This window comes from Haemaphysalis longicornis, unplaced genomic scaffold (assembly GCF_048455015.1).
Source record: "Haemaphysalis longicornis isolate Haplotype H1 unplaced genomic scaffold, Haemaphysalis longicornis Haplotype H1 scaffold_1, whole genome shotgun sequence".
Classification (NCBI taxonomy): Eukaryota; Metazoa; Arthropoda; class Arachnida; order Ixodida; family Ixodidae; genus Haemaphysalis; species Haemaphysalis longicornis.
Genome location: NW_027526203.1, coordinates 158,964,474 through 158,979,854, shown reverse-complemented (window position 1 = coordinate 158,979,854; position 15,381 = coordinate 158,964,474).

Sequence of the window (15,381 nt, the reverse complement as noted above, 5' to 3'; positions counted from 1 at the left end):
ACCCAGTCGGGTACTTATGTGTACCTTTTGTTCCCGTGCCCTTAGTCTTTCTTCGTGAAAATAAAGTTTTTTTTTTTTGTGAAAGAAGTTCATCACGGTCCGACATCTATCATTTGTACTTTGTTTTCGCAACCACACGCAGAACATTTTTGTTTCGTGTTCAGGTGCAATCAACATGCCATTTAGCATTAGTTATTGCGCACTACACGTCTCTACATTGCGGCAATTAATGATTGCCACAACAGCTGCGCCAAGATGGGTAGACAGGTTTTCCTTCCTTTGAAGATGTAGTTCGACTGCAAATAATGTCACAACGGAATGAAATGTTAATCCAGTGCTAATCAGATAAGTATACATATACAATGGCTGTCTTTCAACTAACTTTATTTCACAAAATGTAACGTTCAAGCAAGGCTCATGTGCCTTTTTCACCAGCAGACATCATTTCAGTGTAGAAACTGAACTTATCAATATAAAATTCACTTGTAGCCATTTATAACCAAAGAAATCTGCACAAAATCATGCTATCGCTCACTTCTTCATTTGAATGTCCGTCGAAAATGGAAGAAAATTGTGGTCCTTGGGTTTGTGCCACCATAGAGACACACAGATTGACAGACAGACAGAAATACGGATGGACAGACGGACAGACGGACAGACGTCGTAATAGAAAGGTTGTACTCCGCAACCTCTTGTGTTACAATGAAGTGTTGTGCGTCCTGATGAAATTTAGGCACTCAAAGGGGCCGACGCAAGTGCATGAAAGGTGCACGGCTATTCAGAATTAAGGGCTTCTCGCGATTAAAATTGGGGATGTAAAATCTGTGTGAATGCCCTATCGAATCACAAGAAGAAAGAAACGAGGAGTAAGAAAAGGAAGCAAGCAGTGGACACCCTACGAGCTCTTCACCGGTGCACAAAAAAAAAAATGAGCTTAAACACGAATGCAAGCGTACCCTGACGTCTGTGCTCGTGATAAGTGCCTTCAATTGTAAACACGGTGTTCTTTTCCGTGTTAAGTTAATTGTAAAGAGTCTGTCGGTCCGTCCATTTCAAACTGCATGTTGTCTGAATCGACCGAAAAAATAAATAAGTGTGGCTGCCAGAAAATAAATTCCAGAAGGATCCTGTGCCTGAATCGAACCCGCGCATTATGCGTTGAAAAAGACAGCGCCCCCGTGTAAGTCACGCATGGCATTGTTTCATTCCCTTGCTTGGAGAAACAATTACAAATACGCAGTGTAAGAATTCACACAAAGTGGAGGGGAGGATGCCAGCCAACTTAGGGCTGACGCTGTCGATTCAAACCCCTCAGTGAAGTCAGGTGGTCTGTTTGAGGCAGCCACCGCGGCAGTTCGTACGGAGTTTTTATAACTTCAACGAAGCGGCCAACGCTTTCTCTAAAATTCTTTTTTGCAGAATGAGCACCAGCATCGCTGTACAGCCGTGCTGAGCGGGAGCGCTATATACTGTAGAGGCCCAGTGCCATGATTAAGTCACGACGCAGCCCATTGGTCTTTATCTAAAGAGGAAAACCGTATACCGTCATGGTTTAATGGTAACTCCTTGTGAAGAGTCCTTTGTAATACCTCCCAAAGATATACCCCTTCCCAATATTGCAAATAAAATAAACGTCGTCTCTCGTCTCCGGTGATCTAAAACTTAAACAATCTGTTCCCCAGGGTGCAAATTGCTTTCTTCCATCTATGTACACACGGGAACAGTGTTATTGCAAAATTCCAGTTAAACAATGTTCCCGTGTGTTGTTTAAAGAAAAAATATTTCACCCTTGTCTGAATCTGCATTCTTTTCACTCTTTTCAACAGGTCCTGACAGCACCCTCCACAATACATAACTGTGTACATGGGCACAGGGAACACAACTTCCACAATATCATTACGCAGGTTCATCCGTTTTATCGCGCTTAAGTACTCTTTCAAGAACTTTGAAGCCAAAAATTTTTACATTGCCGACTACTTGTTTAAAAAAGCAAAAGTACCAGCCGGCATGTACTCAGCCGTAATAACAATGTTAGGGAGTACCCTCGCACCGTTAAGTGACGCATTGCTCGCGCGAAGGGATCGCTCACACCCCTGAAAAGACTATTTACCAGCTCTCAAACAAACAAATGAGCCAGCCCGAGTCCTCCATCTTCCACGCGCAAGCTGATTAGCTTGGTGCTGCTGCACGTATTCCTATTAGAGGCTCATACAAGAATTTGTGAATTAACTTTTGGTACATTTGTACTGGAACTGTGCAATATCTGCAGTACGTATCAAAGTTTGCCTACAGGAACAGACTGGACGCTGTTGCCACAGAAAACGTTTATAAATAACGGCAAAACGCGTTTTTCTTCTCTGGAAGCCTGTCCGGCAATGGTAAGGAATACGCATGATGGTTACGGGGCGGCGTTTTAAGAGCGGGGGAGCGAAATAAACTCAAACAAACTGAGCCTAAATAGTATAAGGAAAACTTGAAACGTCAGTTGCGCTCAAGAATTCGGTACAAGTCCGCAGTCCTACTTCGGGAAAAAAAAAACCATTAACATGGACATCCCGCACCATATGTACACTATTTACAGTATAAATGTATTTCGGGCAACGTCTTCTTTTTTTGATGGGGGGAGAGGGGAGAGAAAAAAAAGCGAAACAATATTCTAAACATAGTCGACTGCCTCTGGCCTAGCGTCGAGGCCTTGCACTCATCCTTGTTGTGTGCCAAACATAACCTAATACTTTAAGCATTGTTTCTGAAACTCTTCAGTGGACGACGGAATTCGTTGTAAACCATTTACTGAATTGTACATTGTGTTTGGGAAGGCCGGTAACACGCCTGTGACGCTCATGCATTGATCTACAAAGTGATTTGATTGATTGATTGATTGTAGGGTTTAACGCGCCGACGCAACGCAGGCGATGAGGCGCGCCGTAGTGGAGGGCTCCGGATTAATTTTGACCACCTGGGGATCTTTATCGTGCGCCGAAATCTCGTACACACGGGCGTTTTTGCTTTTCGCCTCCATCAGAAAAGCGGCCGCCGCGGCCGGGAATCGAACCCGCGACCTCGTGCTCAGCAGCGCAACGCCTTAGCCACTGAGCCACCGCGGCGGGTTGGATCTACAAAGTGACTGGAGGAGCGTACATTCACGAAAATGCACATTCAGAAGCCTTCCAACTAATGCTTTTTTTGCGAGCATCTTTCATTTTTTTAAACTCATTGGTTCATTTTGTCTACAAAACAGCACAATGCTGCAGTTACTAAAATTCTCCACTATATATGTACATGAACCCGGAGGCTGCCCTCTGAGAGCGTTTAGTCGTTCAGACACTTGCTCGCAAATATATACCTTCAGGTATATCTTTACACACACATAATGCTGTCAGCTCTGCATGTGCGGTTCTTAAATAATTTTCGTAATCTTCCACTCGCAGCAGGCATCACGCATCGCTCAGGGGGCAGTTCTGGCCGCTCACATTGCTGCGTTCTAATTGCTGACGATCCTGCGAAAGCGATGCTGGAGGAAATATTCATACTGCGACCCTTCGTGAAACCACATACACCTCCATTGAAAGTTGCTCAATATTTTCAAAACTTCCTCAGTAATATTCACACCAGGCGCGCTAGCGAGCAGGCGTAGCTTGTTGGTATGTCATTATCTGCGTAGGAGTCAAAAGGCTATTGAATGAATGAATGAATGAATAGTGAACCGGCCATTCGACGCCCCCTGACATCGAACGGAGTAAGCAAAGACTTGCAAGAATGGAGCGATCTTTTAACTCTGGTTGGGCTCCCTCTACTTCTCAGAGTCTACATGGGCGCTCGTTTTACAACAACGGCCGGGTACATAACTGTAACCTCAAACTGCGGGTTGAGCACCACATTGCTTCAGGATCTGAGCCAGCGCAGCAAGCACGTATTTATGAATGCATTGTGGTTTGGTCACATTCTCCGCTCAAATGTCTTGGGAACAAGCCATCATCCGCCAATATTCAAACCTATACGCAGCACGGTAAAGTGATGTGTGCTTTATCACTTGGCAGAATGCAGGAAGTCGAGGGCTAAAAATATAACGCCACCATTTTCAGGAACCTGTACAGAGTGCGACAGATGCTTCTCTACTCCCGTAGTTCAAACATCGCACACCCGTGCGTGGCTGAATGGCAGGTTGCACGGCGGGCTCTAACCGAATTTAATGCCAATTTATGCATCTAGGCGACCTGCCTAGCTGCGACTAACACGACACGGCCGAGCAAACAGTAGGGAGGGGTAGAGCGAAACGCGCATCTGTGTGGCATCCAGCCACCACCGCAGCAGCTCTCTTGGCACATCGCCTGACACGCTCAGCTTCACTCTTGAGTAGCATCGCAAACACGTCCAAACCGTAGACAATCGCCGCGGTCCACCCGCAATGCTGCCGCAGCCTCGGCAGAAGCGGGGCAGCGTCAACGGGCCGCTTAGATATAAACGAACCCCCCCCCCCCCCCCCCCTCCCGACCAGTGTCTAGCGTGCCAGCAGTACCGTTCCCGGAGAAAGGGGGGTCTCCCCGCCAAAATGAGCTTCGCGTGACTTCAACGCCGTGCCACAATAGACGCTCGACACGTGCCCCCCGCATCGCCACCGCCTGCTGCCGGCCTTTTCCCTGCCGCCGCTGCTCTCTTTAAAGCCCCTTCTGCTGACCTGCTCGCCCCCACTCCACGGGCTCGCTTGCTCTTTGCCGGTCCCTACTCCCGCCCCTCCGCTCCGCCAAACTGTCGTGTCGGGAGTCGGACAAAACGTAGAAGTGAGGCCACCCATCCCCAAAGCCAGATAGTGTTAACAACGCGCGCCCGTGGTGCCATATCCCAGCGGTTGGGGTCCTCGATACAGGGGTAGTCGCTTTAATTCAAAGCAGGGGAGAAGGGAAATGGGAGAGATACCGTCGGGAGAATACAAGGGGGCCCATACAATGACATTTCAGTTGCTGTTCCACCCGCTTAAAGGGAACCTATGCACTGCGGGGAGAGTCTATTTGCCCTGATCTGCATTCCCACATTTGCAGGACGCCCGCAACGGTGTGAGCAAGCTCGGAAATGGCTGTTAATAGCCGCCCGGACAAGGTAGGCAATTCTGGTCTGGGGGTGTCTGACGACCGCGGAATTAGTTCGCACTTCACAGAAGAAAGTGAAAAGAAGCCCCCTCAGCTAAGACTCGTCCAGATTAAAGTCGGATGTTTAACTTGAAGCGCAGCATTAGTTTGTACAGCTGTGCTATGTGCACCTGTTGGGGACAGAAGTTTCTTAGGCAGGTTTCCGTGTGCGGCTCTGTTACTGCTCCTACACTGAACAAGCGAAGTGGATGATACACGCACACTCATATCAGCCCACAGGCTACAGGTGTGTGCTAATTGCTTGATTTCTCTAGAACGCGGTAATGGAAACAAGAGCAAGCTGTTGTGCCGATTCTTTATTATGCGGGCCTCCGTCTACACTAATACCACCTATCCCGGAAAATTTAGCCTTGGGAGGAGGGGTAGGGGGTTCAGTTACTAAGAATGCGCTAGCGAGTGTTCGACGCGATAAACTCGAGATAGCGCCCTTGATAATCAATAAATCTTACTTACTTGCTGCAAGTTTGACTAAATTTCCTATTCCTGCTGAAGCCCAACCTTCCGCTGAAATTGGCTACATACCAGAGCCTCCAAGGCATGCCATTGCAATTAAGCGTTTTGACAACTAATTTGAACGATTCATTGGAATAGTTACAGGTGTTTACAGTACCAGCATTGTCTACAATGTCTGGCATATAATGTGTGTTGGCGTATTAAAATATTGGCGTCAGCAAACTATTCTTTAGTCCACATTGGATTTAATTTATGCTTGCCCCATGCAACGTAAGCTAAGCAACGTAATCCAAGTTGGTTGTGCGGGCAGGAAAGTTGCAAGAAAAGATGCCATTCATTATTTTTGCGTGCATTCAGGGGTAATACGTTAATGCACTTCATTACGAAGTAATTATTATATTATAACCATGATATCACTATTACATCTATTATTATATGTCTTATGCCGCTGTTATAACTATTAATAGAGAGTTTTAGTATAGCGTTTTCTTTGTGACAGGCTACGTCGGCACCACGAGAAGAGTTTTATAAAGTACAGCGTTTCGTCGGTTTTTCTTTGCGGCACGCTAACGCTTATGGCGCCATCTGTTGAACCGAATGCGAAGCGACACTCACCCGGCCGAACGAGCACCTGAAATTCTGTATGACTACCCAACCAGCAGAACCAAACGTCTTCCCGTTAGCATTGAATGCAAAACGTGCAGTTCATGATAGAAATATTCTCCTACATAAGCACACTCCATATCGGAAGCATTAAAGCCCTGATGACAACTGTTTTGGCGATAGCGCAGAACGCCCAGAACCAAAGGACCCAGTTTCATGTGCACATTTTATTAGACTATAAAACAATCAATGAATCGATTTCGAACAAACGCGACGTAACGACGTAACTGCTTGTTTTTCAATGCGGAAGCACAAGAATAAAATACGATCTCTTGCCTCCAGCCCGTCGTAAACATCGCACTCAATTCACGCGATTCGCAGGGTTGAACAGCAAGTCACTTCACTCTGGCGCTAGCCGAGAAGGCTTTCAAATACACACACTGGGTATAGTCGACGCTAGTGATAACTAATTCCGAGCATAGCTAGTACAGTGCAACCACAGAAGCACTCCGCCGCCTTCCACCGCGAGGCGAGCGCGTCAACAGCACACACACAGCGTCGAACGCCGGCGTGCAGGAGCTTTGTTCCGGCAGTCAGCGATGCAACGTTAGTTTCGCTAACCGCGAGAGGAACGTGCAAACCACTGGACCTACTTAACCAGACTGGAGCAAAAAAACTTGTTCTGTAAGATGGAAATTACTGCTCACCGAGGAACGAAAGCGTTCAGTTGCTTCGCTCTACGTTCCGCCATGTTGTAGGGACCCAGGGACGCGCGAGGGCCGTAGCATACGCACGCATGTTTGCTTAAATAGTGTGCGTTCGCTTTACGGCCACTAAACGCTAAACCAACATTACGTACTGCGCATGCGCAGTGCCACCGACGCAAGCAATTAGCGTACGGTGACACTTTGCGTCGGGCTGAAAACGCGATACTAAAACTCTCTACTATTAAACCGAAAGCCTCTCAAAACGCTTAATTCAACGAGGTGATTTCTCTCGGCTAGGTTTAGTAGACCCTGAGGACGATGAATATTTCATAATGGTAACCTGGTTACTTTTGCCAGAATTGTATTGATAACCGAATTCCAGCGGCGCCATCGATTATCTGTTCGAAAAGGTGACGTATATGAAAGCGCGTTTGCAGTTTCACTTGACGCTTTATATGACCGCTATGTTGATATTCATACACAACGACACCAAACGGTCAGCCGAATTCTCTTTCTGAGGTATCCCTACAATCCCGTGGCATTCATCATTACATATTCTGTAGGGCTGGGTGAATATTCGGTGTTGTCGAATATTCAATCGAATTGCTATCTATTCGTTATTCGCTTATTCGATTCAGATACAGGTGTTCGATATTCTCGAATTATTCGGCGCTCCCGAGTAGGCAGCCAAATCCCAGCTTGCTTTTTGGTCAAACCTTACAAGATGTCGTCGCAGGTTTGTCGCAAGACCCCGCCAACGCGGACATTGCCCAGTTGTTGCCTGGAATGTGACGGCGGACTGTGACGGCGGACGAGAGTTCGATACACGCTTACAAAGTTGCTATACTTTTGACTAAGATTTTCAAGGGCATGTTTGTACCGATCGATATGTGCAATAATTCTATATATCCAGGTTCGATATATCCGGGATCGACTGTATTCCATACGGTGCATCTTTAAGTGACCATGCAGACAAAACACAAGTTTGGTTCATTCGAAAGATTACCCCATTAAAACCATACTTGCACCACTTTTAACGTAAAATTCACCCAAATGAGCTATATAATTAGGACATGATGGAATCACCATACAACTCACAAGCTCATTTGCCGCATTAGAACATATGACGTCATATGCACAGCCGCACGGTTGGCTGAGGGCGGCAAAAGCAAACGCAAGGTACGCAGGGGTTATAAGCTTGCAGAACGAGCTATTTTCGCTTAAGTGTGGTGGCTAATCATTTTGTAGCAGAAAGAATGGCGGGGTGAACAATGAAAATTACGAAAGTACGCGTAATTATATAAGTACCAGTGCGTACTGCTGTCGGTACTGCGCGCACTATGCTTGTTAAGTGTGCACAGCAGTGCTGCGCTTAGTAGTTGTGTCACATGACACTGGTCTGTTCGTGCGTGACTGTTCGTCGACCATACCGCATGTTTCACGAAACAATTACTACCTACCATAAAAAAACAAGCCTGGTGCAAATACGGTCACAAACAAAGCAAAGATGGACAGAAGTGTTATAAATAAAGAAGAAGATGGGCGCAGGCAGAGGGCGATAGCTGGGGGGAAGAGGAAGACGAAGCTGCTCCCACTGCCTCGCTGGCAGTGTGTTCCATCGTCTTACGAGAAGGGGTGTCTGCGTCCTCCTTGCCTCTTGGGTCCTCCACGTTCTGGTGCCGTGAAACCCGGGATTCGAGGCACGAGTGGAGCTGTCTTTGACGGCTCAGCGGCTACGACGCTCGCGAGGCCTGGATTCCTTCGCGCTGCTTGATCCAGGAGGCCTCGCCCTCTACCTCGCGATGCGGAGCATTATGGTGGAGCCATCTAGGAGGACCTACGGTAAACAAGGCTCCGCAATCCGCTTCAGACCGAACAGCGCTCTTGAATTTCGCTTTAAGGCCCTTCCTTCTGGCGTCATGGGTTACGTCACGAAACACGATTTAGCGAGATAATCAAAAGTTTAACTTAAATTGATTAATTTCTCAGGGAATAAACCATCACTTGCTGGCGCACAAGCGCTGGATCACTATAAAACACCAAATATTTCGAATAAACCAAACATATTTTGTCTGCATGGTCCCTTTAACGTTGTCACTTTAACTCACGTCACTCTAACTCAAGAACGAGAATCACTAAGCGGTTTTCTGTTGGCGCTAGCCATCCATTTTCAGCAGTGCTCATCAAGGATCCACGGAAAGACGTCATCGCCGTGTTTCGGAAACTACGACGACGGCAGCCAGAACCGCGTGCTCGCCTGTAGCCTGTAGCTTATTTAGAGAGAATTGGAAAAGGAGACAATAAAGAATTATGGACCCCTCCGTTTAACAATGACGATGGTAGAACGCGAAGCTTTCTCGCTATGGATTCTTTGGTTGGCCAATCCCACACTCGCGAATATCTGCTACTCTGGAGGTATACCCACCACTTTTCTACAATACCCACAGCAACTTCGGGTGGGCACTCCGTAAACCTAACGTTTGGGTTTACGGCGCGAATGGGCCCCTGCTGCTTGGCGTTCAGTGACCAATTTTTTTAGTGGGTGCCGGCTTGAGGTGTTAAACCCCAAGATGTGGCGTTAGGCCTAACGTCCTAAACCTCAAAATGGGAAATTAGTCCTAACGTCTTGTGCCTAACAGACTTAAGGCACACAGAGCAAGGCCATTCTTCTCGTGACGGATTCTTTGGTTGTCGTCTGAGTTTTCCAAACGGCTTCGACCATGTCGAAATGGAGCAATCGGACAGACGCCGGCTTCATAACTCGAAATAACCAGGTTCGATTCCAGCCGCGGGAAGCTTTTTCTTTTCTTTCACTTCACCCATGATCTTTCATCATCATCATCATCGTCATTGGCTTTCCTGCAGGGCGTATTGTCGTATGACGCTATATGTGCTGGCACTAAAGCTTCGCCTGAACACCACGTTCGAGATTACAGGAAGGATACACAGTATAAGCAAGCGCCGTGAAGCTCATTCTTCCCAACCGTCGGGGGTCGCGTGGTGCTTCGCCGAGAGGATCGCCAGCCGTGCCCACAATTGACTTCATCCTACCAGAAAGCCTCAGTCACCCGAACTAATGTCGGCGCCAACGTTGGTTCAGCTAACTAGAAAAAGGGGCCGAAATGTTCGCTAGGCTTGCAGACATTACCACAATTCCTACAATGCAGACAGAAACGAACGTGATGTGTCATAATTAGAAATTATACCCATAAAATAGCGTTTAAATACGAAAATTTGCACACTGATTTCACAATCCAGCTATGCCAAAAGATGGATGGCGCCACGTGGCCAAACATCGGTTGGGCTTCGACGTGCCGAGAATATAAACTTCAAAACGCTCAAACTATCTCATTCCCGTACAAACTTAGCAACACCCCGCAGCCACGCTCACTCGGGGCTAAATCTTAAAGCACACAAGCGTAGATGTCTTCTGCGCTTTTTGGAATGCTGCTTACAGTTATGGCGAACTAGTCATGATTCTTTTTAAAATTAGGATTCATTTAAAACAGGCCACAAAATTGAATAGAAAATTCGGTTATCATTTCTCGTGACCAGCTCGTCACCAAGCGTTTATGATTCCCGCGTCCGAAGTAGAAAGGTGGGCTTGGACAAAGGATATTCTAAACTAAACATATTTAGCGTTTAAGAGCTGAGCTCGACGGTATATGCGTCGTGAAATGGCGAATACTAGATACTCTTAAATAAACAACTGAAAGCTTATCCATAAAAAGAATCAGATTATAGGAGCAAACCTGTTAAAATTACCAGCCTATTCTGACAACTTCATTGCAGAAACTATTCTCTCAATCGTAAACTACGCTAAAACTTAAAATCACCAACATTTACTTTAAATTATACCATAGAGTTCGTCAACATTAAAACGGCATTATATTACCTATACTCGGTGACAACTTAAGAACGGCACCGGAAGTTGCCGCTGTGCCTTATCACCGTAGCAGGAGGTTTCTCCGCGCGGCGAAAGTAGGGCGTTACTGGGAATATTTTGAACATGGCGTGAGCCGTTCCCGTGATTTTTTTGACTTAATATGCTTATAAACGACTCCAGTGACGACAAACAAACTGCGTGAGACAAGGCAGACGATATCACGCATTCATAGCAAACCCCTTTCAAAACGCTCGCGCACTGACGTCACGGGTCCGGCGCTTTGGCGGAGTGATACACTACATGAGGTGGTGCCGTTCTTGAGTTGTAACCGAGTACACACAACGAATGAAACCGTCCAAACAACAACATATCAAAGAAATGGCCGCGTGTCTGCCCCTTTCGTTGCACATGTCGACGAAAGACGATAGTCGACTGGCGCCCCTGCCAAGTAAATGCCTCCCTTCTCTTTCCAGCTCACCTCTCATGCTTTTCGTCTCCGGCCACATTCCTCCCAAGATAACGCTCTAGAGTTTTGCTCAAATGAATTTAAATTCACCGCGTTCCACTGCTCCAAGTTGGGTGCCTCGATGCCATCGCCGCCGTACGGTGGAGACGCGCGTGAATCTAAGTACCCTACTACAACGTTTATAGAACTAATAGAACCACGTTGCCTTGCTCCACGTCATGGAGGAAAGAAAAGCTTAGGAGAGGCCCTGACGTCACACCCAGCGCAGCCGGAAACGCCATTTCTGTAAGTCGAATGGCGGACCATTGGCCCTCCATGCCATTGGCGGACTCTTTTTCCTCTCTCTCTCGGTGCACCTTCTCCGCCTCCTCCGTCCTGTATCGCCTCTCTTGTCGTCTGCATCTGCCAGCGCCGAGCCGGCGGAAATCAGCTGATAGGCAGGTAGAAGCAACGTTGGGTAGAAGGCCGTTTTGCAGCACGTGACCGTGAACCTAAACGCGCGGTTACACTGTTACACGTCTTCAGTGTGGCCGCAGCAGGTTTGCGAAGCGGCTCGCTCTAACAATGCCGCAATGCTCGGTGCCAGGATGCAAGTCGCGATCGGTACCCAAGGAATTGGGCGTCACTTTCCACCGGTTAGTGCATCATTCCGCTGACAAGTATTGCTGTACATTGGTGTGCATTCATCCTTTGTTTGCAATCGCCGCCGTTTATAGGTTCCCAAGCGATGGAGAACGCCGCTAACAGTGGGCGAACGCCGTGCGGCTACCGGACTGGAAAGTGCCCAAGTTTGCGTTGCAGTTTCACTGGCAATCCCAGAGATGACTAGTCAATTAAACGGCCGTTCTATATATATAGGTAAGCAGTACTTCATGCAGATTTCACGCTAAAAAATTGTGGAATGTTTTTACCGTTGTTCGCGTGCCTTCGATAGAATTTTTTGCGAAGGAGGAGGAGGAGGAGCAGGAGGAGGAGGCAAAACGTTTTATTGAGTAAAAAAAAATGAGAGGGTGGGTGGCGTCAATAACATTTTTTTCGCCAAGTTTCAACTTGTCTCAGTGTCAATAAATTCAAGGTGATATCAGTTGAAAACGTTCATACACTAACCTCGCAGTATGAAGCGTTGAAAAGCGAAATCCAGAGCGAGACCACAAAAAGATCCAGATTCCAGATCCAGCACTCTTCCAGTCAACAGACGGACACCTACTAAGGTAATAGGACGATGGAGTTATATCAACTGGGAATCTACCTTGTAACAGTTGCAAAAGCACTGCCGCGCATTGCCGGCCTAGCAAACTATATATTGCAGCGGCGATAACAAAAAAAAATTGAGTTGCGAATCGTTCGGTTGCAAGTCGCCTACGTACTGCACACCGTGTATCACTTACCGAAAATCTACCAGACGGGTGTCCGCGCGTACGACGGGACGGCGCGTTCACGATATCTGCACTTCAATAGGCGCGTCGTGATCGCGACCGGAGCAATAGCTTGACGCGGTACAAGGTGCACTTGCAAGTAGAAATTAAATGACATATTCACATCGGCGCAGCTGTCGCAACTCGCAGCATCCTTTTCGAGTTCCGCAAGACCACAGCGCAGCAAAGCGAAGCAGCAATCTTCGCAATCGGACGACAAGGCAGGCGCTGCCTTTCCTCCATGACTGGCGAACGGCGGGCGGGCTGTTGCTAGGACGCCGTTGCTAACGCGACTTCCAATGGCCGCCGAAGACACGTGACTTCCTCCACACTTTTGCCAATGCGCGGGGATAGCTGGGGGCCTCTCCTAAGCTTTTTTTTTCCTCCATGCTCCACGTGCATTCCAAGCCGGGCGTGAAACCTATCTAGAGGAACCTTTCGTTGCTTTTGCCGTTTGATTTCCTAAATGCCGCCAGGAGCTATAGTAGCGCGGGCAACAGCAGGCGACGGTTTTCGGCAGCTGATGTGGTATTTCATTTGCTATCGCAAGAACCAAGGATCTATAAATTTTTTAAATCAAGGAACACTGCAAATATCTTTTATGTATTGATTTTCTGCCTTATATTTGCTTAATGTCCGATTCTTGTTCAACAATGTTGACAAGTATGAATACTGACACCGCCCTTAGACGTTTAGATTTGGCTGTGGGTATATAAGACTATTGCGCAGCTCCTGTTTCACTTTGGCCGGGTGGCCGAATCGAGTCACAGACAGACATACAAACAGACTCACAGACGGACCAAAATTCCTTCGTTTAAGTAGCCCAAGGAATACTATCGTCTTTAATAATTGGAAATGAGACTCAGCGATATTCGTTTTCCCATGCGTACAATTCGCGATTCCAAATTTGCGCTTCCCACCTGGCGTATAGCGAGATCACCTTGGCCATCAGGTAAGGTTGTTTTTCTCCCTGTCATGTGCGGCTGGCTCAGTGCTTACTGTTGCCGTTTCGTATCGCAGCCATTGAACTGCGAACTTATAACGCCGCCACACAAGGGCTCGGGAACGAAAAGCCCCTTTCGCGTAATGTCATGGTGAAAATATAGCAGTACGAGTACACATAGTTCTCAGAAGTGCCCGCGAGTAGCAGGCTGACGATGCATCCCGGAGAGCGTTAGGGATGAGCAAATGGAGACTCGGATATAAATTATGGTAAGCACGTGTAGTTGGGGAAACATTTCGCTCTGGATGACTACCACCTTCTAGTAAGTTGTTATTCAATTGACAAGGAAAGTAAATTCTTCCTTTCGATCATGCCTTCCTCGCATTTATTTAGCTTGCGTAATCAGCACAATTTGTCCTACGTTCTGTAATTGTTTTTACTGGATCTCTATTAAGTGCAATGCAATGACGCAGAAGATTTTATGGCTGCAGCATAGCGCTGGCGCACGTCCGAGCAGTCGCTGCGGGTAGAGAAGAGCCCGGAGCCCGGAGCTTGTTAGTGCGGGATGGGGTTGTATCGAATGTTGCGCACCGCTCACGCAGACAGATCGTTCACATTCCGTTTTAGCGCGAATCATACGTGCGGCGCTAGCTTAGTCGGTCTCCGTCAAATGTGCTGTACTCATTGATTGCCCGATATGTTTCGAGGTTAAGTGCGAAGTTTGACGAACGCGTATTAAAAAGCTTAAGTTAGCCATCGAACGCCTTTGGTCCTGAGTGCGCTGCCTGGGCAGTGAGGGACATCGTGATGCATTGCTACATATTCGCTTAGCCTGTACCGGAGTCTCGGAGAAATGAACATCTGTAAATTTAACCTTAAAGGAAAACTGCTAATAGGAATAGCGAACGTGCGCTCACTGAGCCACACACCGCTCCGGGTATAGCTAACTGGAACACCCGTTAGCACACAGAGGGAAAAGGAAAAAAAGAGAATGCGAGAAATATGGCCGCGTTTTTTTATCTCTTCCGCCCAAACCGCTCGTTGTATTGCAATCCGTGTTGTCACTAGCTCCTCAATGCTTCTCCCCGAAGCGGTGCGCGACCGCACTTGTTCATGCAAAGCTGCAGGAATGACGACCCTCTCGCGCCAGCGCTCTGGACCCCTAGAAAATTTATTACGTGATTCGGCTTCGCACATGCATACGCCTATTTCATCGGTAAATTTCTAGCATGAGATCTCGCGTTTGTATTGGTTGTTAGTGTGTCCAACAACAGCACAGTGAGGTGTCCAACAACAGCACTCACACTCAAGACAAGCGGCATAAGAATGCTACGCATTAGTAGATAATTCTCTGAATTTCTGCAGAATTTTTGTTTGTAGCTTTATGCTGGCGTTTGTTCGGCTGGAGCTTGCGCGTTCTCGCGCGGTGGGCTCATGTAGCACAAGGACGCCCTAGGGCAGCTTCGATTTTATGTACAGAGCACTTTAGGCGCTCGCCTTGTCGTCTTAGCTCGCTCGCTCGCTCGACCCAAGTATATAGAGCACCAAGCCGACGTCCCGGGGTAACACTGTTGTTCGCGTCGTACCCCAGAGGCTTCGAAAGCCAAGCGGTTTATATAGTCATTAGCGTTCGAAACTCGTGAAACGCTGGCGCTTGTCATACATCTTCCCGTTGTTTAGCGCAGAGAAAACTATAGGTACATTTTAGGGAAAATATACATAATTAACCGACAGTGCCCGCGTTCCTTTAGTTAAGGACGC